Raw genomic sequence first — 23,161 nt, forward strand, 5'->3', positions numbered from 1 at the left:
TGTGTATCGTGTTCACTGAAAATGACAAAAGAGAAGTAGGTGCTACAAAGGTTTTAGTAAGAAACATTTGTGAATCTCACATCAAGCGTACTTATAAGTGTGTGTGTGCCGTAATAACACGATAGGAGATTTATATGTACTATTTCTATATATGTGTAACAGTTACATTTTGAAAATTTTATGAGTATTCTATACCTACATGAATCCATTATCATATTGATTGAAATGTTTATTAATGCATTTATTTGAGAGATTAATACTTTATTCTATGCAATGAAGGATTCATATTTTAGCATCATTTCATCGCGAATGAGCTATATTTCATGTAGGCCTCAAATTTTGCTTCCTTTTCCAGATGTAAACTTATGAACTGAATGGTCTGACGTTTATGGGACCTTTAAGCAAAGTTGCCACTTGTGTTCTAACTCTCAAATGCTTCCTTTCACACCCACAGCACAGCTTAACTGTATTTGCAACAAAAACTGTTACATACTATGACAGCTGCTTGGGAACGAACTGTCGGAAATTCGAGAGCATGACCTTGCTTATTCTATGAAATATCTCATTGTTCATATAACTGAGATTACCCTGGTTTAAGTGAAACTACACAACCTGAATTAATTAACTCTACCGGATTGTATACTTTTCACTTACTGCATCATCGTCCTCCTATCGAAGACGACCAATGGGACAGAGTGGTCTGACATGCCTGGTGATGTCAAGGAGTGTCACCCCAGAACTTATAGAGTATATTTACACATATTTTGGCACTGGACTTGGCTCAATGAATTTGCAGTATTGAGACTGAAGGCTTGGACATCCGAGAACAATGTGAACTGTGACATAATACTGCGATCTGCAGCCGACTGGTATAGCGATACCAAAGGGGATGATGGACAGAGCATTTGAACAACACTCACCCCCAGTCAACTGATCTGGGATTAATTCATCACCATTCTTTAGCTCACTCCACAACCCAGTTCAGACATGGCCAAATGCAAATCAGTCTGACCCTGTGCCTCATGGGAACAGTCCAGCCCGAACTGCCAAATCATGTCTTCCCTGGACCGGAAACAAGCATCCTTTGGTATCGACTGGTATGCAAGCGTAGTGGAAAATATTTAGCTGAAAGGGATCACGTCATGTTGCTGTGACCTTTATGTTACAGTGACGGACTGAGACAGATATCCGTCTTAAAGAAACTGGAACTAGTCACTTGGAACTTTCTGAACTTTCCTAAGGGTTTGTATGAGGCTCAACTGACTTCCTAATGATCAATATGCTATAGATGCTCAAAATCTCCCTGGGCTGAGGAAGATTGTTCCCATGTTATTTTTAGATCTCATGGAGTTAGATATAGTTTTGTCAAGCCTATTATTAATTTAAATTTAGGATTGTACACTGTCTCATTTAATGTTCTTTACACCTAATGAAATACTAAATTCTGAGATTTAAACTAAACCTCCTTGTGGGTAAATCATTTGATTAATATTCCTTTGGTTGATATATTGATTTTCTAAAGATAAGCAACAGCATTTGAAAATAGCAATTATCTTATTCCTGGTCTTCATTTGATAATTGCTCGTTCTCAGAATATCCAGTACCTTTCAGAACAAAACAAGATCCATCAGATGATCAATTGATCTTGATAAAAGTAGTAGTTAAATGGAAATAATTGTAATTCAAATAAAGTTGTTTTTGGGCCTTGTACATAAGGCTACAGCACTAATATGAAATAGCTCTAGATGAGCCCTAGGACTGTTCTTGGGTTGGTCTGCCACATTATGGCAAAATGCCTTGCATCTGCCCAGACACACCTTAATTTGTCAGAACTGGTTGAAAGTTTCACAAACAGATAGAGAAAGCACCTCTAAAAGGACATGTTACAAAGCTCGCTATTAATTGAACTCTAAAGATTTACTGAAAACATTTTGTATTTAAGGAGAATAACTGTAGTAACGAGTGTCAGTATTTAAGCATATCTATATTCTTGTTTTCCTTAGTCTTCATATTTACTTGGAAAATATCATGTAAATAAAATGTGAATTAGGATAAATAATCTAATCTTGAATGACATTCAGAATGTAACAGCATGGATGTTAGACCACAAATCTTTTGTTCTAGTTTCACACATTTAGACAGAGCCTTACTCATATCTCTCCAAAAGACCTGAAGTTCTGGGCACGTCACAAACATGTGAACGTCATCCTCTTTCATACTTCCACATTTTGGACAGGCGACATCACCTCCTCTCCCAAACCTTGACAGTCTCTTGGGGGACCAATAAGCTCTGTGAATGGAAAAGCGATGATTCCTTCTAAGGTATGCAGGCTTAACTATTTTAAATAGCATGATCATAGATACTTGCCATTAATCTTCTAAAGATACCTCCGGCAATTATCTTCCCCATAATTCTGTTGCCAGAGTAAAATCTCCTTCTTCCGAATCGATCAGCAGCCAGTAGATTGCTGGCAGCTCCTTCTTAAGTACAGCCTCTGATATCAACCATGTTTCCAGATCATTTTGTTCCCCAATATTGTACCCATAGCTTGGTACCAACTTCTCATTTGCAGGTATGTGAATCTGGATAGTTGGTAGTCTGTTTGTTGATTACACACTTCCCATGAAATAAGCACCCCTTCCTAATGAATTCTGCCTGCATTTAATAGTGGTCTTGCAAGAGCATCCTTCGTCCATTCTGGGGAACCTGGAGAGAGTCAGATAGGGGCCAGCAAACTATGCTAAGGAATTTTTGCAATTTTCCTGATCTTATACCAAATTTCAGCCAAACCTTTTAACATTTTCAGCCTTACTTTTTTAAAGTACTTCGGGTCTGCGTAATTAAACAGAAAACCTTGTTCGCCTCCTGGCTCTAAATTTGACATCATGCCCATCTACCTCCCATCTCGGTTGTACTTGGGCAGCCAAACAAACTTCTTCCATTTTTTAAAAGAAAAGCCCAGGAGTATTAAAGCAGGTCCGGCAGAGCCAGTCCTCCCTTCGCTAACCTCCTTCTTAGTTTTTTCATTGCTATCCTGGGACCTTTGTTCGACCAAATAAAAGTACTTATTTGGCTTTGAATGTTCTTTAGCCATTCCTTCCCGAAGGGCAGGGGTATTGTATAGAAAAGAAAGGTGAACTTCAGGAGGATTATCATTTTAATTAAGTTTACCCATCCCAAAAGAGCTAGCTGAAGGTGGTACCATATCTTAAGAAGTCTGCAAGCCTCCTTTTATACCTTCTAGAAATTACCTTAGTGACTTTATTGATGTCATGTGTTATCCTTACTCCCAGTTATCTAATTTCTTCTTTCTTGGCAACCCCTGCCACCTCTAGGTTCCAGGTCATGATCTCTGTTTTGTCCCTATTGATCTCATAGCCTGAGACCTTCCTAAAAGCAGTTGTCAGAGTCATATCCGCTCTAGGGTATCTACCAGATTTGTGGTGTAAACGAGAATGTCATCAGCATATAGACCCAGTTTTTAGCGTTATGCTTGTTATTTTTAGGCATGTTGATCAATTGGGGAAGACTACAAGGGACCAGGTAACGCTGATCTTTTATAGTATATTATTGGCGCGTAAGGAGATCTGTAAGCTATGGGTGGCTGCAACTCCTCCGAGTTTTGAAAACTGGGTTTGTTCTGTTAAATATATGGCCTCCATAAGCATGTTCGATGTTATCAATCATGATTTTTGGCTCCCAATACTTGAATGGTGTGAAAGATAAGTATTTAATAAGAAAAGGAAAATGAATATATAGGGGTCCAATGATTAAGCCTTCATGCCTCTACCAGTATTTCTCTATGTTCCCTATCGGCTGAGTGTGGAAGAGAAACGATCATAGGCAGATCATGAAAGATGGTGATTTATTTTATGGGCCGGACAGTTTGAAATCTCTATCAGCCACATGCATCAAGCTGTTTTGCATTCGCAAACGGTGCGAATCGCAAAAATAAGCCGTTTGCGAATGCAAAAAGCTTTTTTGGGATGCATCATTATTTTTTAATTTTTTCGCAAATTAAGAAGTCGCAATTTTTGCGAATGCTTAAATTGCGATAGCATTTAAGAATTCGCAAAAATTGCGAATTCTTAAACGCTATGCATGATTTTTAAAAATTAGCGAATTCGCTATTTATAAGGAAAAAATTACCATGAAGTAAACCTTCATGGTAATTTGCGAAAAGTTTCAAAAGTGCAAATAAATGCATTTTTGAAACTGATATTTCACTCACACACCTGCCCTTGGGACATGTGTGTGTGTAAAATGTACTTACATGACATTTCAGGGGTGCAGGGGGGGTCCTTTGGACCCCCCCTGCACCCTTGAAATTGCATTCTCAGTTTGCGATTCCTTAATTGCGAATTCGCAAAATGAGAATGCCTTCCCATTGATTCCTATGGGCCTCTAGGCCCATAGGAATCAATGTATTGCAATTCCTTAATTGCGATTCGCAATTAACTAATCGCAAATAAAGAATAATAAGAAATCGCAAAAATCTTTGCTATTTCTTGATGCATAGGATTTTGCAATTCCTAAATTGCGATTCCTTAATTATCGCAATTTAGGAATCGCAAAATCCTACAATAATGCATGTACCTGATTATCTTTCTCTCATGATCTCTTAGCACATGGAGTTTGGACTACTCCCATGTAATGGTGCAAGAGATGGAGAGTGCACTCTCTACAAAGAGGCATATGAGGACAAAAAAACAAAAATCGTTTGTTGTAGTTTCCCCTGCCATTTTGCTTCTGACCTCCTGTTTTTGCTTGTGTCAAGACTCTGGACTCTTTGCCACTGCTGACCAGTGCTAAAGTGTCTAAAATGTAACGGCATTTGGTTTCTCCATGATTGTCATATTTGATGTGTTGATATGTACCAAGCACAGTGCACTACATGTGCCCAGGGCCTGTAAATCATATATTACTAGTCGGCCTGAAGCACAAATTGTGCCACCCATATGAGTAACTCTTCAGACCTGTCTTAGCCCTGCCATTGCAGAGATGGTATGTGCAATTTTAACCTTCCATGTCAGCCTGGCAGGTTCACCTACGTGCCAAGCCCAAACCGTCCCTTTTATTTGCGTATGAGGTGCCCCAAAGGTAGGCTTTAGGGAGCTCAATGGGCAGGGAGCAGAGTATTTAAAAGATAGCACAAGTGCTTTTAAGTTTTAGATGTCCTGCTAGTGAAAAACTGCTAAATTTGTTTCCTACCACAGCAAGGTCTATCTCTCCCTTCGGTTAGCGTTAGAGCTGCCTTGTAACACTTTACAAGTGTAACTTCCATTTGGGAGCAAAGGGAAAATTGGAGTTTGGTGTCTCTGGACTCAGCAATTTAAAACCACATCTTTAGTGAAGTTGGTCTTTAAAAGTGGCATTTTCAGGCCTGCGATTTAGACAGTTAGCATTCTCTCACTTAACCATTATGTGCCCGCTGTCTGTCCCTAGTATACAAGGCTGGTTTGGTTTGACAGCTAGACATAGTTCACTCTGGACAGTCACACACAAAAGTAGCTGGGATATGCCCTGCATATCCTGATGGCCCATCTCCAGACTGATGGGTCTTCCTGAGCTAAAGTGATAGGAGGAGTTGACGGTAAACAGACATAATATCGATTCCAAAATATCGACTGGACATAATATCGAGTAAAAAATATAGACTAGACAAAATATCGACCAGACATAATATAGACTACAAAAATATCGAGTTATATCGATATTAATAGCCAAAATATTGAATCAAAAATATAGACTAGACATAATATCGACTAGATAGAATATAGACCAAAATAATATCGAAAAAAAGGTAAGTTTTTAATAATTTGTAATAATTGTGTAATATAAATCTGTAGCGGGTTGTGGGTTTATAGGGGAATAGGGTGGGAAGTAATTTAAATATAATTAATTCATTATGTAAACTAATAATAATTGTTAATTAATTATTAATTGGTAAATAATTAAAATATAATTGGTCATTAATAATAATTGATTAATTGATAAATAATTATTTTTTAGTAAATTATTTTCTGTAGCGGGTTGCGGGTTTATAGGGGAATAGGGTGGGAAGTAATTTAAATAAAATTAATTAATTATGTAAATTAATAAGAATTGTTAATTAATTATTAATTGGTAATTAATTAAAATATAATTGGTAATTAATAATAATTGATTAATTGATAAATAATTATTTTTTAGTAAATTATTTTCTGTAGCGGGTTGCGGGTTTTTAGGGGAATAGGGTGGGAAGTAATTTAAATAAAATTAATTAATTATGTAAATTAATAAGAATTGTTAATTAATTATTAATTGGTAATTAATAAAAATATAATTGGTAATTAATAATAATTGATTAATTATTTTCTGTAGGAAGTAATTTAATTATAATTAATTAATTATGTAACTTAATAATAATTGTTAATTAATAATTGTCCATTAATTAAATGTTAATTGGTAAATAAAAGTAATTGGTATATGAAATTAAATTTACTTGGTAATAATATTTATATTAATTATATTTATTTATGAAGTTTTTACTTTTTCTACTGTTGCACTCACTGGAGTGGGAATAGTAATTTTTACCTCTACACTATCCAACGCTTTCCCTACTGTTGCACCCACTGGAGTGGGAATAGTAATCTTTACCCCTACGCTATCCAGCGCTTTCCCTACTGTTGCACCCACTGGAGTGGGAATAGTCATTTTTACCCCTACGCTATCCAGCGCTTTCCCTAATGTTGCACCCACTGGAGTGGGAATAGTAATTTTAACCCCTACGCTATCCAGCGCTTTCCCTACTGTTGCACCCACTGGAGTGGGAATAGTAATTTTAACCCCTACGCTATCCAGCGCTTTCCCTACTGTTGCACCCACTGGAGTGGGAATAGTAATTTTAACCCCTACGCTATCCAGCCCTTTCCCTACTGTTGCACCCACTGGAGTGGGAATAGTAATTTTAACCCCTACGCTATCCAGCGCTTTCCCTACTGTTGCACTCTTTGGAGTGGGAATAGTAATTTTTACCCCTACGCTATCCAACGCTTTCCCTACTGTTGCACCCACTGGGGTGGGAATCGTAATTTTAACCCCTACGCTATCCAACGCTTTCCCTACTGTTGCACCCACTGGAGTGGGAATAGTCATTTTTACCCCTACGCTATCCAGCGCTTTCCCTACTGTTGCACCCACTGGAGAGGGAATAGTAAATTTAACCCCTACGCTATCCAGCGCTTTCCCTACTGTTGCTCCCACTGGAGTGGGAATAGTAATTTTAACACCTACGCTATCCAGCGCTTTCCCTACTGTTGCACCCACTGGAGTGGGAATAGTAATTTTTACCCCTACGCTATCCAACGCTTTCCCTACTGTTGCACCCCCTGGAGTGGGAATAGTAAATTTTACCCCTACGCTATCCAACGCTTTTGCTACTGTTGAACTCACTAGAGTTGTTACAATAAATTTTAACCATTTTGCTATGCTACGGTAAAAATATTATATATGTTTATTTAATAATATGTTTATATATATATATATATATATGTATTAATGTTGTTATATATTTTTTTAATTTACATTAATTATTTATTTTTATTACATTTATTTAATAATTTTAACTACGTTTATAATAAATATATTTATTATTATATTAGTTTTAACTTAATTTAAAGACATTTAAAAAAAAACGATATTTTGACAGTCTATATTTTTGTAACTCGATATTTTTGAGTCGATATTTTAGTACTTACCTGTTTGAAGATAGCCAGTCGATATTTTGTCCCTCGATATTTTATCATCGATATTGTTGTATCTCGATATTTATGTGGTCGATATCATTTCAGTGATCCGGAGTTGACACTTGAATACGGCTGTTCCTGTCCCCTCACAAAGATGTGCATAACTCCCTGTAGTGTGTCTGGAGCCAGGAAGGGTAGGGGCTTGTGCACTACAAAGACCTTTCTTTGAAGTGTCCCTACTTCAAATGCTAAAGTAGGTATAAGTACTAAACCTCTGACACCATATACTCAGAACACTTCTGGACTGAGAACATTCTGCCAGGAATAAGAGCTGTTGTGCTGCCATGGAGGACTGCCACTTTGCTGCTTGCTTTGCTGTGTTGTCCTGCTGCCTGCTGCTTGTTGCCTGGAGAGTGAGAGTACTGGACTTTACTCTCAGCATCTGCTTCTAAAGTTTCTTCAAAGGGCTTGATTCAGCTTGCCTCCTTTACCCATATCTTGCAACCAGCACCTGGGCTCCTCTGCTGTTAGTCCTGACCTGTCAAGTGGTGCTAATCCCAGTCATAGGCCTTCAAGGTGAATTTGGTGCTGCAACCAAGAAAATCAATGCCTTAATACCGAGTGTCAGATGGAACTGGTACCTTTCTGCCAAATCGATATATTGCCCCTGCCTGAGCCAACTCATGGGCACTGATCGCCGGATGTGCAGTGCCACAACCTCAACTTCCACACAGCCCTCCAACCTTGCTACAGTGCCTCCAAATAAATGCGGATGCATAAGTCTCGATCCACGCCACTAACATCCATGGTGTCCTGTCCTGACTCTGCCACATCCCTGGCCCTGCTTAACTCCCGATTGTTGCATCGCTTTGGGCCCAGCACTTCGACTCCGAGGAATCAACACTGCCTCAACATCACATCCCCTTCTGGAACAAAGGTCTCGCAAACGCAATGCCTCACCTCCATAGCTTGAGGCCACGTCTTCGTTTCCAATGCCATGTCAGGGGGTTTCCAACTCCACGCCTTTGGTTTATTACACCGCCAAGGTACGGAAGCATGACGAGATAGCCCCGGTGGAAACTATAGACTTTTAAACTCTGCATTTTTTAATTAATCTTAAAAAATTCATATCTTGACTGTATGTTGGAATTTTGTCGTTTTGGTCTTGTTTTACTCAGCTAAACATTGGCTAGTTTTCTACACTGCTGTGTTGTAAGTTTGTGGCCTTTTCAATGTCTTGTTGTGTGTGTGTGTGCAGAAGTCCTTTACGCATTACCCCTTTAGTTTAGCCTGAATGATCTGTACCAAACTACCAGAGGGTGAACACAGGTAAACTTTTAGTTTGTACTCCACTTTTTCTGATTTTACTCTGGGTGCCTACTTGGACAAGGTTCATACCCCGGCCACTTAGAGACCCCCTTTCTAACAATGGGATTAACTTTTCTTAATGAGAAAGCCTTCCCTTATTCCGTTGTCCTCATGAATTGTCCATAAGACAGTTACTCAGAATTTAGATCTATTTGTGAATACATGATGATCACCCAGGATTGTACTGAAAATGAATCTTTGGAATATGGCATACTTTTCCTGGTGAAATATTAGACTTTTTGAGATACTGAAATGTGAAGGGATATGTTTCAGTTAGTGGAGGGTGAAAAAAAAATCACAAACCTAAATGGATCAAAAAGGTGTATTTACTTCACTGATTTGAAATGAGGAATACACCCATCAGCTCATAGATAACACAAATGGAATAATTTAGTTTTCATTATCTCCTATTTGGTGAAGTTTTATATTTCGCTTTGGACCAGTGGAGTGCAAAGGCGTTTTGAAATATTTATGTGTCAAAAAAGATACAGCAAAGCAAGTCTGAAACTGAATTCAAGGTGTACATTTCGTGCTTTAGAAACCTCAGATTATTTATAATGCTTGGTGAAAGGTAGTGCAACTTTGCTAGTAAAGAAGTACACCAATTTTAAATAGTTGCTAATCAAGTAGTAGATTTTTATCTATATATAATTGAAAGTTGCAGTGCTCTCAAGAAAACAATGCCATTTTCATATAGAACTGACTTTTCTTACTTTTTCTATTTGGTTCCGGAAAATCAGTTGTATGTTAGCATATATTCAGTCATCAAATCAGAAAGAGAACTATGGGGGCACACATTTAGTGATGCAATGGCAGCACAAACCACCAAATCATATTTATGAGGCACGCAAAGCCATTTTGTGTGGCTTTGAATGGTCTCATAGACATGGAGTATGGGAAAGCAGTGCAAATTACTGTATTGCCTCACTCTGCACTAGGGAGGCGTTCTATGGATGCTGTAGTAGGTGTTCCCAATCAACACCCATGTATTTAGATGCATCCCCAGATTTACACGACCATGTAAACCTGTGGAAGTACTAAAACCTTATGCCTCCCCAGGGGAGGTGCAACGAGGAGAAATAACTTCATTTCTTCTCTTTGTTTCGTCTTTCTATGTGTGCTTCAGAAGCACACTTGGAAAGAGAAAACGTATCCCAGGATTGATTTTGTGCAGGAAGGTGCCCCTTCTAGCACAGAAACAATCCTGCAGGTACCCTTGCACCATGATGCAAGGATGACTGTGTAAGTGCTAGGCTCCCAACATTGCACCAATGGAGGGGGAGCGACAAAAATGTGCCTTCTGTCATAGATACATTCCTGCCCTTTCATTTTGATGAAGCGCAGCAAGGTGATTTGCTGAACTGCCCTGTGCCAAATCCCATAAATATGGCCCAAAATCTTAAAATATAGAAATCTTTCAAAGATGTCACCTTTTTAAATGGTGTTTACCCCCTAAACGTACAAATCATCGAACCTACAATGCAGTGTCCACTTTAACCTACTGGCTATGGCTTTCCAGTAAACAAGTTCAGTTCATATTTGCTTATATGCCATTCCAATGGGCACCTCCTCCAGGAAATATATCCCTTCTTCCGAAGACGTTCATACACATGTGATGCATGGTCTCTGCTCCCTTCGATGAAAGGATTTGCAAAGAATTAATGTTTTCGGTCAATGTTCCAGATGACTAAACCATTGCAAAAGAAAAAATTCTAGGACATGGGTAGCAGACACATTAGAGTGGGAAAAATTTGAAATATTCCTACAAAAGTGCAAAACATGAAGGATATTTCTCAGGGTTTATATGAAAATCATTCTCATTCTATGATAATTATTTGCAAGAGCGAGCCAAACAAGATCCCTTTATATCACATTTTTGTCATGACAGCCTTAGAACAAATTAAGAAAACACAATTCACAAACTGATTTGCAGTAATCTAGACTAGCGTGTCGTGCATAGAAGCATAACCAAAACAAATAGGAAATATTTTCAACTCACAAAACCCCAACTGGAAACAGATGGTCAGTAATAGCCAAACGTATGCTATAGGGCGCACTTCTCCACCTTATGAGCGGAATAGCATGCAGGGCATGAATTTGGGCAGAAATAGAAGACTAGATATAAAATAAGCATTGGCATAGCCAATAGGTCTCGCCTTTGGGACCTTATAAGTGTTTAGCCATGCAACAGTTGAGGTTGTTGCACCAGGGTATTGTGCTGGATAAACAAACACTTATAAGGCCTCAAAGGCAAGACCTTTTGGCTACACCAATGCTTGTTTTAAGTCTGCTACTGTGAAAAAATTAACAAAAAAAATTGTCCTTTCTGTATTCAGTGCACCTATAAAGGTAAATTATTTAATGCCAAGATTCATTGTATTATTCAGATGTAAAATGTTCCCTTTTGCATTGCAATGCAAGCTATGCTTAGGAGGCTGAATGATGTATCAAACAGCCACATAGCAGAAACTGGTGAAAAGAATTCCTCTGGGCAGAGCCACATCCATCTCCATATGCATTCCAAATAATTGGTAACAAAGGGTAAGTAGTGAGCTGCACTATCAAGCCTGAACTAGACGAGCATTGGCAAAGCCAGTAGGTCTAACATTGGCTACCAACCTTGTTCTTTTCATTGTTTGTTATGTTACATTACTGTTTTTGTAACACTTTAGTGGTGGGGGAGGTGGGGGCACTTGCCCTCATTAAAAAAACCAATTGGCTGAACGCAAAGCGGTTTTGGTCTCGAAAAACACACACTGCCATATTGCCCCTGGCACGAAAGGGGAAGAAAAGAAACCCCGTCACTCAAAGTGAAGTAATCCAATGCCTGGAGTGGGCTGACCCATCGCCTCATGCTGTAGTGGGCGGAACAAAAATGTCAATGGCACAAAAACAGACCAATGGATGAAGAGAGCAGGTCATAAGTCCCTTTAAATTACTTACACGTTTGGTTAGTTTATGTGGTCCTAGCTAACGCTAGTCCTAAAACGGATCACAAAAGTAAATAGAAGAGCCAGGGCGTCTTGAGAGAGGGGGTGAGAGTTATGAGAAGGGCTAGGGTGAAGAATGGCAACTGTGGTTATGAGAGATTCTTTAGAAATCATCCAACGCAGAGGCTCCTTCCCAGTGTTTTGCTGACAATGCTAAACACACTGGAACGGCTGATAATTGTATTAACAACAACAAAAGCAATAGTATAACAGACGCTTTTTATGGCGCCCAACAATAACTGAAAGACTCATTGGCGCTTTTATAGTTGCTAAGATTACACAATTTACGGAACAAAACATCACTGCCAAACTCTGGAAGTGCTTAGAAACGGCCTAAACTCCAGTTTAAAAATATAACTGAACAGCTAACCTCCCCTCCAACCACCACCACCTCACGCGTAATGCTGAGATTTATTTTTAACAACAGTGAACCTGCTGGCCTGTAGTTTCACTTTCCATTGGTGCTGTCCTTTGAGAGTAACTGCCTCTACGGAGGACCAGCTGACGCTTTGTACCTATAATAACTGCACACATATGTTAACATTTCGGCAAGGCTCTCTCAGGGTTTCATTCTTGTAAGGTCCATGTGAAGTTAATACAGAGTCCCTGTTTCTTACCCTTCCACACAGCTGCAGCAGAGAGCGACCAAAACCAACAGTCACATCTAGCAACACAAATTTACTATATGTTTTATTGCACCTGAACGGGACATGGCATTATATTTAACAAATAAAATAAATGGAAAGTCTTAATCCCGGCGTGAACAGTCTGTGTGATTTTAGGCAGACCCCATTATGTCTCGTGGTACTGGAGCATTTAGAAAGCAGTTAAATGGCATGATCAAGCGCTCTTAAAAACTATGGCCTCCCAGTTCAAGGACTGCGTGACCCCCACCCTCAGGGGAGCATGAGATCCGGATAAAACCGCCTTGGCCGAGATGTGCTAATCCCATTATCCATTTAGGTGCTAGACGCCTGAACTATTGGCTTGCGAATACATACTCTCATGGGGGGACAAACAGGGCCATATAAATATTTGCAAGGGCAGCGCCCTCAGCCAACCTCCAGCCAACCTCCAGCAGGCCCAACCCCCCTCCACACGCAGAGACAACAGTCACCTGTTGCTTTCTAGGACACAGCCGAGCATCTAGTCATCGCCAGGGATGTGAGCGTTTATAAATTATACAATGAAGAAATGACAAGGGGAATATGATGCCTCAAACTAGGGACTATCCTTCGAAAATAGAGGCAGGTGTCACCCAATTAAGGGGCAGGAAGGGGAGTAAACAGCATTCCGAGCCTGGGAAGTACGGGTGGGGTCCCACTTAAGGACAAGCAGAGCAGCGCCAAGAAGCTGAACAATTGGCAAGCGTTGAGCTTGACAGTGACTCCTGGCACCATGCCGCAGCCCCTTGGCAACGACAGAGTGAGGGCCAAAGCCTAAAAACCCGCAGTGAGGGTGGTGCTGTGGAACCATGACTGCCCCTTTGTGCAGACCATCTGACCGAGCATGGCGGGTGCTGGCACTGCATGGCATGGTGCCAGGGCAGCACAGTGCTCGCTAATGATATAGCTGCATTTTTAGAGTGCCCAGTGGCATACTGCGGCACACCCAGTGCGGGAGCAGCGGGCACTGGAAGACAGAGTGCCAACTACAGGTCTAGGGGGGCACCTAAGGGGGTGCTGCCCATCACTGTGACAATTCTTTATTTATCGCCACCGCACACTCAACCTACTCTTGGCACTTTCAATAGTGGGAGTGGTTGCATGTATGTCGGCACAGACCCCAGGAAGGCGACCCTCGCCCTTTGCCCCCAAAGCAACCCTTTAACTGGAGACACAAAGTGACAACACTAGAGACGGACAGACACACGAGAGATCAGACTGACACAGGCACAGGAGATGCACCAGAAAGACTGACTGACACACAAGAGAGATTGTGACACACAGCAAACGACTGACTAGCAAAAACATAAGCTGGCCAAAGAGGCAGACATGCACAGTATGACACACAGGAGGCAAGAGAGACCGACACAAAGGACAGACATACAGAGAGGCTGATGAGCAGTACACACGGACAACATTAGACCCCGATGCATGTTGTGCTGCAGGGTGTGGTGGCGCCTCACGCCCTGGGATGTGGATTGGGAGTCGACAGAAGTGTTTATTCGCGTGGCAGAGAGTGCTCGTGGGTCAGACACTAACATTATCTCTCTGTTTGATAGGCTCCTGAGATGGGAGCAGGCATGCGTAAAAACTGGGGGGTTTGTTCGTCTTAATAACAACCTTCCCACCCTTCGGGTCGCGTGTTTACTTTTCCATTGAACTTTAATGCCAATGAAAGTGTTATCGTTAATAAGAGAGAGGATCAGACAAAGCAAAGGGCGATTTATAGCTGACACCGAATGTGGAGCCCCAACAGGGTAGGCGTCCAAAGACGGTGATTTAATTTTGAAAAATGAGAAATAAAGATTGCACCAGAAACATTTATTTAACTCTCCAGAAAGCGTGGGGGGGGTTTTGGCGCTGAGGGCATGTCTGGCGTTTCCCTTGCAGAAGCAAGCAACAAGGCTCAATAATTGCTAACAAATGGCGCCGATGCTCGCTCCTGCAAGGGAAATGCCAAACGTGCACGTGTTGCAACAGAAAGCAATGCAAAACATGCATGCTTTTTGCCAAAATGGTGATCGATTCCAAAAGGTCCCCTCCTATGCAGCTCATGCACACTGCGTAGGCAAGACCTAAAAAAGGGGAATATCGCCTTTAAAATTGCTATGCCAAGATTACAATGAAGGATCGGAACAGAGAGGGGAATACATATAAGCCTACAAAGTCCATGTCATGCTGCAAGATTGCTAATTAACTAAATGAAACAACAATTGCTGCTCAGGTAAACCCATGTTTACACCCACTCTCCCTTGAATAAAGTAAAAAATTGCACACTGGCCCTTTTTGAGAATTATGCGGTGAAACAGCATAAAAAAAACTTTTACATAGGGCAGGGGAGAGCACCATCATGATAAAATTTAAAAAGAAACACCTGAAATAAAAGTGAAATGGTATATGATTACACACATAGAGGAACTATGAAAATAATATTGAAACACAAGAGGGTCAATATACTAATTGAATATAAAGAAAATAGAAAGCTTAAGCTGGATAACAAAGCAATAGAAACAGGGGCAGATTTACTAACATTTTGCGATGTGTGAGTGTCTAAAAAATGAATCAAACTAGAGCAAAAAGTTGTTTTTATATTTACTTTCCGAAGTTAAATTTAGTTTGCGCTGGAAATGTGCTTTGCTTGACTTTGCATTACCTTGCATCCATGGTACATGGGTATTTCTATTCAGCCATCCATGGGTTTTGGTACAAAGCCCTTCCTATTAACAATTGTAGATAGAGGTTTGGATAAAAATTTACACATTTTAAAGAATGGCATTTACAAACAAAAACAATCTGCGAGCTAATATAGTCCAAATCATACACTAACGTCTAAAAAATTGTCATCGTAAAATTGAAAAATCCAAAGTCCAACATATGTCCATTGTCAGTCTCCAAACCGAGATGATTTCTCAGAAATACTACTCTGGATTAAGGGCAAAGGTTTCTGGCCATCCTCTGCCTTAAATATGAGAACCATAATCAATAAAATGAGATTTTGAAATTTCAGTGCAGTACCTGACACTCACTGAGTGACTGGTTACACTAGGCTATATTTGGAAACAGTGGCATCTCCTTCACTATTATGGAGGAGCGTCGCCCCACTGCTTTTAAGCAGTGCGAAGAAGAAACATAAAATGAGAATAACTTCTAATCATTTCATGCTTCCTTCTGCTTTGTGGGCCGGCGGTTGGGTGGGGCAGCTCTGCTCGTGGAGCAGATCAGGGGAGGAGGGGTTTGCCCACTCCTAAGTGTGCAATGAGTGTTTGGTCAACCGACTTGAGCAAACCAGTCATTCGCACTTTTCCTGTTTTCCATGCAGGTTGCATACAGCCTGCGTGAGGAACAAGCCCAGGCCCCCATTCCCTGGTCGTGCGTTGAACCAGGACACTCAAAACCAATCACAATGCTGCACTGCAGCATTGTGATTGTGACGCGGGACCTGGCTGCAAGGTACGGTTATTTTTCAATATTTTTTTAACATGGGTGACCACCCCGAGCCACCCTACCAAGTAAATCCCCCTGCACGCCCTGCCCACCCTGCCACTAAGAGCCATGCAGGCCACCACTGTTTGGAAACAGTTGGGGAAGATGTTCTGGGAGTCATAACAGCTGGTTGGAACAGTTGGCTAGCTAGACTAGAAAATATGCCATCCAGACCAGGAGGTCAGAGTGCTATAAAGTTTTTAATGCTGGTCATCCTGTTTCTTTTTGTTTACCTTCAATTCTGCAATCATCTCTTTGGCATTCCTAGCGATCACCTCCGGACCAGCAATCGCTTACCTCGTAATCTCCTGGAATGCAGCATAGGTAGCATACTCTGGTGCTGGGAGGGCAACAAGTAAGGAATGCCAATGCCTATGACACCCTTGGCTGCTGATTTTTCCGGATGAGAGCTTACAGGACAAAGAGATAAATGCTCATGTGTAATCACCAATGGTTCATATTCTGATCCAGAACGAGGCCCATCTGCTAAATGGCATTTGATTTTCTGCTGGGTGCTCTACAGCCTCCACGTAGAGGTTTTGGATTGAGAAAAAGTGACTCTCCGGGAATGCTCTCCCTAGGGGAAAATTGTACCTCCTCATGAATGTTGCTGTGGAGAATTCCAGTGCCTCCCTAATGGCTAAGGTCCTTCAGTGTCTTCACCCCTGGTATTGCTCTTCCCTTATTTTTCCTGCATTGCCTGCTGAAGAGGACTGGTGACAAAAGAAAGAATTGATAAGTGCATATGCTCACTATTTCTTGTACATTGAAATACGTTTTTCTTCATAACAATAGTAAATGTGACAAAGAGTGACATTAAGTACAACACACCCCTTTTCATGCATATTTGTTATTTTCACATTCCACTTTTAACAACGGTTGTCTATGTTTCATATAAAAAAGTTGGTTATTAGTTGCAAAGGATGTGGGTCCTTTACAAATAATAAGTCCATCTACTGGGAACCAATTGCCCATTGCAGCACATAACTTTCTCTGGATAGCGAGGCGAAGCAGTCCGGGACCAACAAAGGGGACATGGTATAGGCTTGTACCTCAGTCCACAGGATACAGCAAACAACACCCAATAAATCAGCTTCCAGTGAGTGCTTTAACATTTTAAAAGGAAAATCACATTAATATGGGCGCACTACGGCATTTACAAATATATACAGGATGAAAGTAGAAAAACCTATGAAGGAATTACCCTAATAGTTCACAGCCCTAGTAAACCCTGACTAAACCACAATACCCATCACATGTACTAGACATATTGCAATGTGTGACCGTTCCCAAAAGGCAAGCCTGCCGACTTAATCAAGTTGTTACCAGATTGGTTGCAGAAGATATTTTTCACAATAAATCAATGCAAAACCATTTAAATTCACTAAGGGGCCGATTTCGATGTTGGACAGACCTGAGTCCATCCAACATCAATCTGGAACTTGGACCGACCGACCTCCTGTTGCCAGTCCCAAACCAGCAATTTGGATGCGACCGAACACTGTTCTGCCACAATCCTATTTATTACAATGGGAGCATGGATTCCATCCAGAATGCATGCTCTCATTGTAAATAGCTGAGGTGCAGTTCATCCCTGCACCACGTGGCAGGTACCTCAAGGTTCCTGCCACCGGGTGTGGGGACCAACAGGGGGCTGCCATCCAGAGGCCTTGCACCCATGGGGTCCCCAAAGATGGATTTCCACTGCCTTTCTGTGTCGAAAAGGCCGGAACGGAAAGGCTGTAGGAATATGTCATCGTAATCCCTCGGGCGGAACGAGCCGCCCTTTGGATTACAGGCCCCTTTTCGAATGGCAGACGGGCTCTCCGAGCCTGTCGCAAGCTATTCAGAAATCCTCTTTAGATTAATTTCCGACCAACTCCATCAAAATGGGTCGGTTGGAAATTAAACCAAAAAGCAGATTATGATGCCGTAGGAACCGTTTCCTACATCATCGTAATTGGCCTCTAAGTCTTACAAAGTCATTCTTTAGGCCATGTGATAAATCACTGTTAGCTTTGTAATTATCAATACATCATTTCAGTGACTTTCATTAATACAAATAATGATTCACTGTAAATTTTACATTGTCAGTAAAGCATTTCAGTAATCCTCATTATTACATATACTGATTCACTAATTGATTAACATTGTCAATCGATCTTTTCAAATTGCATTAACCTGTATGTGTAAGTCTCTTCTGTTTAAAACATGATGCACCACAACCTTGGGATGCACCAACAGGGGGACCCTGCACTCAAGATCCTTTTTGTAAAAATTGCAAGCTCCAGAAGTGCTTGCCAACTCAACATACTTCTCCTGGGGTCACTCATTTGATTCCTTGGGATACTTATAGTAACCTTCTTAAAAAATGTAGCGGTCATGACTCTGGGGGATGAGGCGCTCCTGGTAGCCAGCAGAAACATATTACAGCATCTTTGTGGTGCCTTGCCCTTTCAGACACCACAGAAGAAAATATGCTATTTTTTTAGACACCCCAGACTTTCGGATGCATCTTTAGCTTGAGGCAATGCACAATGAGCATACATGCACTCCAGAAATTCGTTTTTTTTCTTTTTCAATGTAGCCTTAAACAGAATATTTTTCTTATAGTATTATTATCGTTCACCCCGGTGCCCCTTTCTGGCACCATCCTTGGGCCACGTGAGGTACCAATCCAGTACGACCTAGTGGACACAGTCAATTCCACCTGTTTGGCTTAGTTGTTAGTAACTGATGCAGTAGTCGATTCCATTATTCTTTTACACCTGCTGTCATTGTTCTCTTGCTCTCATGTAGGTGAGCGTGAAGTGGTGATGCTTGTTTGGTGAGCCACCATACCTCATGGGCTTGCTTCTCTTCATCCTGGGGCTCTCCGGGCAATACCATGGTTCTAGGTCTCACTAGCATTTGGATTTTCGAGCTAAGCACCACTCGGTTGTTTTTTTATGGGGTTCTTAGCATCGATCATGTTCAGTCCTGGGAACATGGGGACTCCAAGACACAGCAATACTACTGGGTATGGGCCATACACATTCCCTTCCATTTTCAATTATTTGCTCTGACCTCGAGGCCCATGGACCCTCCTGGGGGTATTCTTGGATATATCGGCCTGGGATGTCTCACTTCATTGTTTTCTCTGGCCCCACATGGCCAGCTGCTATGGGAAGAAGCCATTTTGTTCCTTGGGGCATATCCTAGGCACCAGGAATTCATGCCTCTCTGCCTCTAAATGTTTAAAATCCTAGGGAGCTGTGTGTCCTCTGTCCAGCATCTGATATTTTCTTTAGCCTGGCACTTCACAGCCCTCAAGGAAGAATACCCACAGTGACTGCCATCTACAGATCCCATAGTCTCCATGACCACTTGAAGGATACTCATATTAGAGTCAAAGATGGCAGTTGGCACTCAGATGAGGGTTACCCCTTTGCCGATCCAGTCATCAGACGTAACAGGGGAACCATTTTCCTCTATGGTTTTCCCAACAGGTCCATTCCTCTATTGTCCCTTAGATGGTCTAAGTTTGCCAGTGCCACTGGTCTTAGAGAAGTGAGTTCACATGCAGCAAGCCCAAAACCTCTTACTCACCTGAACAGCAGAAGACTCTGTTTTAAAAGATGTACACTAGAGAGTAGCTCTCTTAATTGATTTGTGCGAGGTTTACAGCAAATAGAATTCAGTTTGTGAGACTCACTCGAAGTAAATATCTGAAAATTGGTAAGCAAAAAAGCAAAAGTTCATAGGGTAAGTCAGTCAGAACTAAGCAATTTTCACTGATTTCACGTTACACTTAAGGCTCAAAATTAGTAAAAATTATGCAGTTTCACCTATTTGGTTAAATTGGAGTAATATAGGGCAGACATGCCTACTCAAGAGAGAAGGAACAGAACACAAGTGGATGCTGTCTGCTGCTGTTCCTGTTCTGCTGCATACAGCGTTATTTTCATAGCGCAAAATGCATTATTAGGTTCATTTTGGATGCAAGGGTGTATTTTGAAAATGGCTCTGAATAAATAGTTACTTTTCTCATGTAGTTCTGCATAATTTTGTGTAATTTTGCTGTACCTTCGTATAATTACGGTACAGCAATTACCCAAATTTTGCTCAGCCCTAGTAGGAGCCTATTTTCCCACATTAGTTCAATAGAAGCACATGTTACTTTACTCTCAAACATTAGCCTTTTTTCTATGTCCTACATGACTAAACAAACTTTGCCACATGGAATAACTTCAAATAGTCAAGCAAAGTCACCCACACATTGCCTTAGGATAGCAAAGAAGAACATACAATTGATGAGATGATGATCAATAGATAATGACTGACAGGTGGAACATGCATTGATTGTTTGTGGACATGTGATGGAGTATATATCTAAGGGGCCGATTGCGATGTCGGTCGGAACGGCTCTGAATGGATTTGGTTTGTCCAAATCCGATTCAGAACCCGTCTTTCTGTCCGAATCAGAAAGCCGTCCGACCTACCGATTACGATAGTCGGAAACCGTTTGGACTTTCTGACTCGGTTCTGAATGGCATTAGAAGAAACCGAGTATTTCAAATCCGACTCGTACAAGTTTACGGACCACTTTTCCGACTGACATAATACGATGTCGGATTCAGACAGTCTATCTGAATCTGTTGTTCCAACACAGATAGGCAGTCGGAATCTGACTTTGGGGGCTAGAAGCAGGCCCCCTTTCACCCAGAGCCTTCTGAATGGGGCCCGTGGGGGTAACCATTGGACCCCTCTTCAATACCATGCACAGTGTGGCAGGCACCATGGGGCACCTTCCATAGGGTGCATGATATTCCCCACCCACCCCTTTCTTCAATGGGAGCCTGTGTAGTCGTTACGGAACACAAGCTCCCATTGAAGTCAATAGGAGTCCGACCGAATGTTCTTTGGAAACATTGTAATCGGTCGGACCCCCGAATCCAATTAGTCCGGAAATGTTTCAAAAACCGAGCCAGTCTTTATGCTTTCTGCCCAACATCGTAATGAGGCCCTAAGTATGGGTTGTATGTACATAACTTTACATTGACCATGTTGTGTGTGGAACTGTGTCGCTATGGTTAAGGTGTCTGTCTCAAATCTCTATTTGACATGATGCAAAGGTTTTTGCATCAAATGTGTTATGCATCTTTCATATGATGAAGCCAATCATTATTTCAAATAAAACCATATGACACCGGTGACATTACATTTCTTTTAAACATGGCTGCTTTCTGTTTTCAAAGTTCCTGTATGCCAACACATTTATGATTAATAATGTTTTTTAGGAAATAAATATAACACACATATATTCATTGAACAACTCATTTTACAGAACAACATATGGATGCAAAAAAATACTTAAAAGTGCAACACTTTTGTAAGAAGTCAGGTCATTGGTTGAAGGGGTGGAAGCCATACTCAGGCAACAACCACACTCCTTGCCAGGATAAACCACCAATCTCACTTAATTAACCTGTGCTTAATAGTGTGAACTTACGATAAGCTTTTAGCTGTAAATAGGAACTGCTCTACAGCTGGTGCCCATGCCCTGCCATATTTTGCTTCATGTTGCGTTTCCTAGCTGGTTGTTCTCCCCCATACATGTATGGATACTATTGAAGGATTCCTTTCCTTTTTGATATATTTAAATACATTTATATATGTGAAATAATTTAGACTATCTTTCCCAGCCATGTTAGAATAAAATGTAATATTCTTAGTAAAATATGTTCTTTCAGCAGCAGCAGCCTGTCAGTTGATTTTCCTGTGTTCCACTGCAGCCTTACAGTGTTCTAAAGAACAACTAGAACGCTAACAGTCTTACGTATGTCAAAAGAATAGCACACCAGAAGCCATCTTGATTGACTCAAACAGGTGAAACTTAAAAAATTTCCTTTAGAAAGAAACACTATGATGCGGTTAATCTTGTCATAGAAATTATGGTTCATGCTTTAGAAAGCAAAATTAGGACACATTTTTTAAGTGTGTTCTCTTATACCTTCCTCTTCTAGTGCATTGAAACATTCTGACATGCAGATTGAACCATTCACTTTCAACATTAGAAGTAGACTGCCAGTTAACTCCCTGGTGATCAGCAGCTTTCCCACAGTGTTCTAATGATCACCTAGAGTGCTAACAATCAGAATTTATGTTAAAATATTGGAATGTCTGAATGCCATCTTGATGGAATAGAAGTGGAAAACGTAAAGCATTTTCTACTGAGGAGGATGCAGTAAATGAGGAAATTAGGGAGCTTCATAACAAAAAACTCTTCCAAAATGGCCACTAGCTCAAATGTAGGATGAATACACCCCTAATGCAGCCCACGTTTAGATCAATGTCAGAAGAGTGCAAAACACTTGCATTTTCTTTGCATTGTTTTATCCAGGGTGGACTTGTCTTGAAGGTATTGGAGTGCTTTACATGATACCAGTTATATTACACAAGTACACATTCATTTTTGTTTTAGGCATGGGGAGATTAGTGTTTTAACACCTCATCCTCTCCCGCAAGTGCAACAAATGATTAAAGGATCAATCAGTCAATCTATGCTACATAGACTACAAAGCGACATTTGACTGTGTCACCCGAAACATGCTTTGGAGCAAACTAAAGAATTAGGATGGACCAACAATGCTTCAAAGAGCAACTGAAAACCTTTATATAGACACCTGGTTCTGAGTAAAGCTGGGTAATGGGGCTAACCTCTCCATGGCCATTCTAACATCCTGCCGGCTCAAGCAGGGTTATGTTCAAGCCCAGATGCTTTTTGGTCTATTCCTGACTTCAGTTAACTTTCGCTCCCGGAGCTTTTCACTATTCCCTTTCAAAGGTGCTTTATGCGGAAGACTTGATGCTGATCAGTCGGACTAAGGTGTAGATGCAGCACCTTCTGAACACCACTCATGAATACGAATAGGAAACTGCCTGACA

Source organism: Lissotriton helveticus, chromosome 2_1, assembly GCF_964261635.1.
Source record: "Lissotriton helveticus chromosome 2_1, aLisHel1.1, whole genome shotgun sequence".
Lineage (NCBI taxonomy): Eukaryota > Metazoa > Chordata > Amphibia > Caudata > Salamandridae > Lissotriton > Lissotriton helveticus.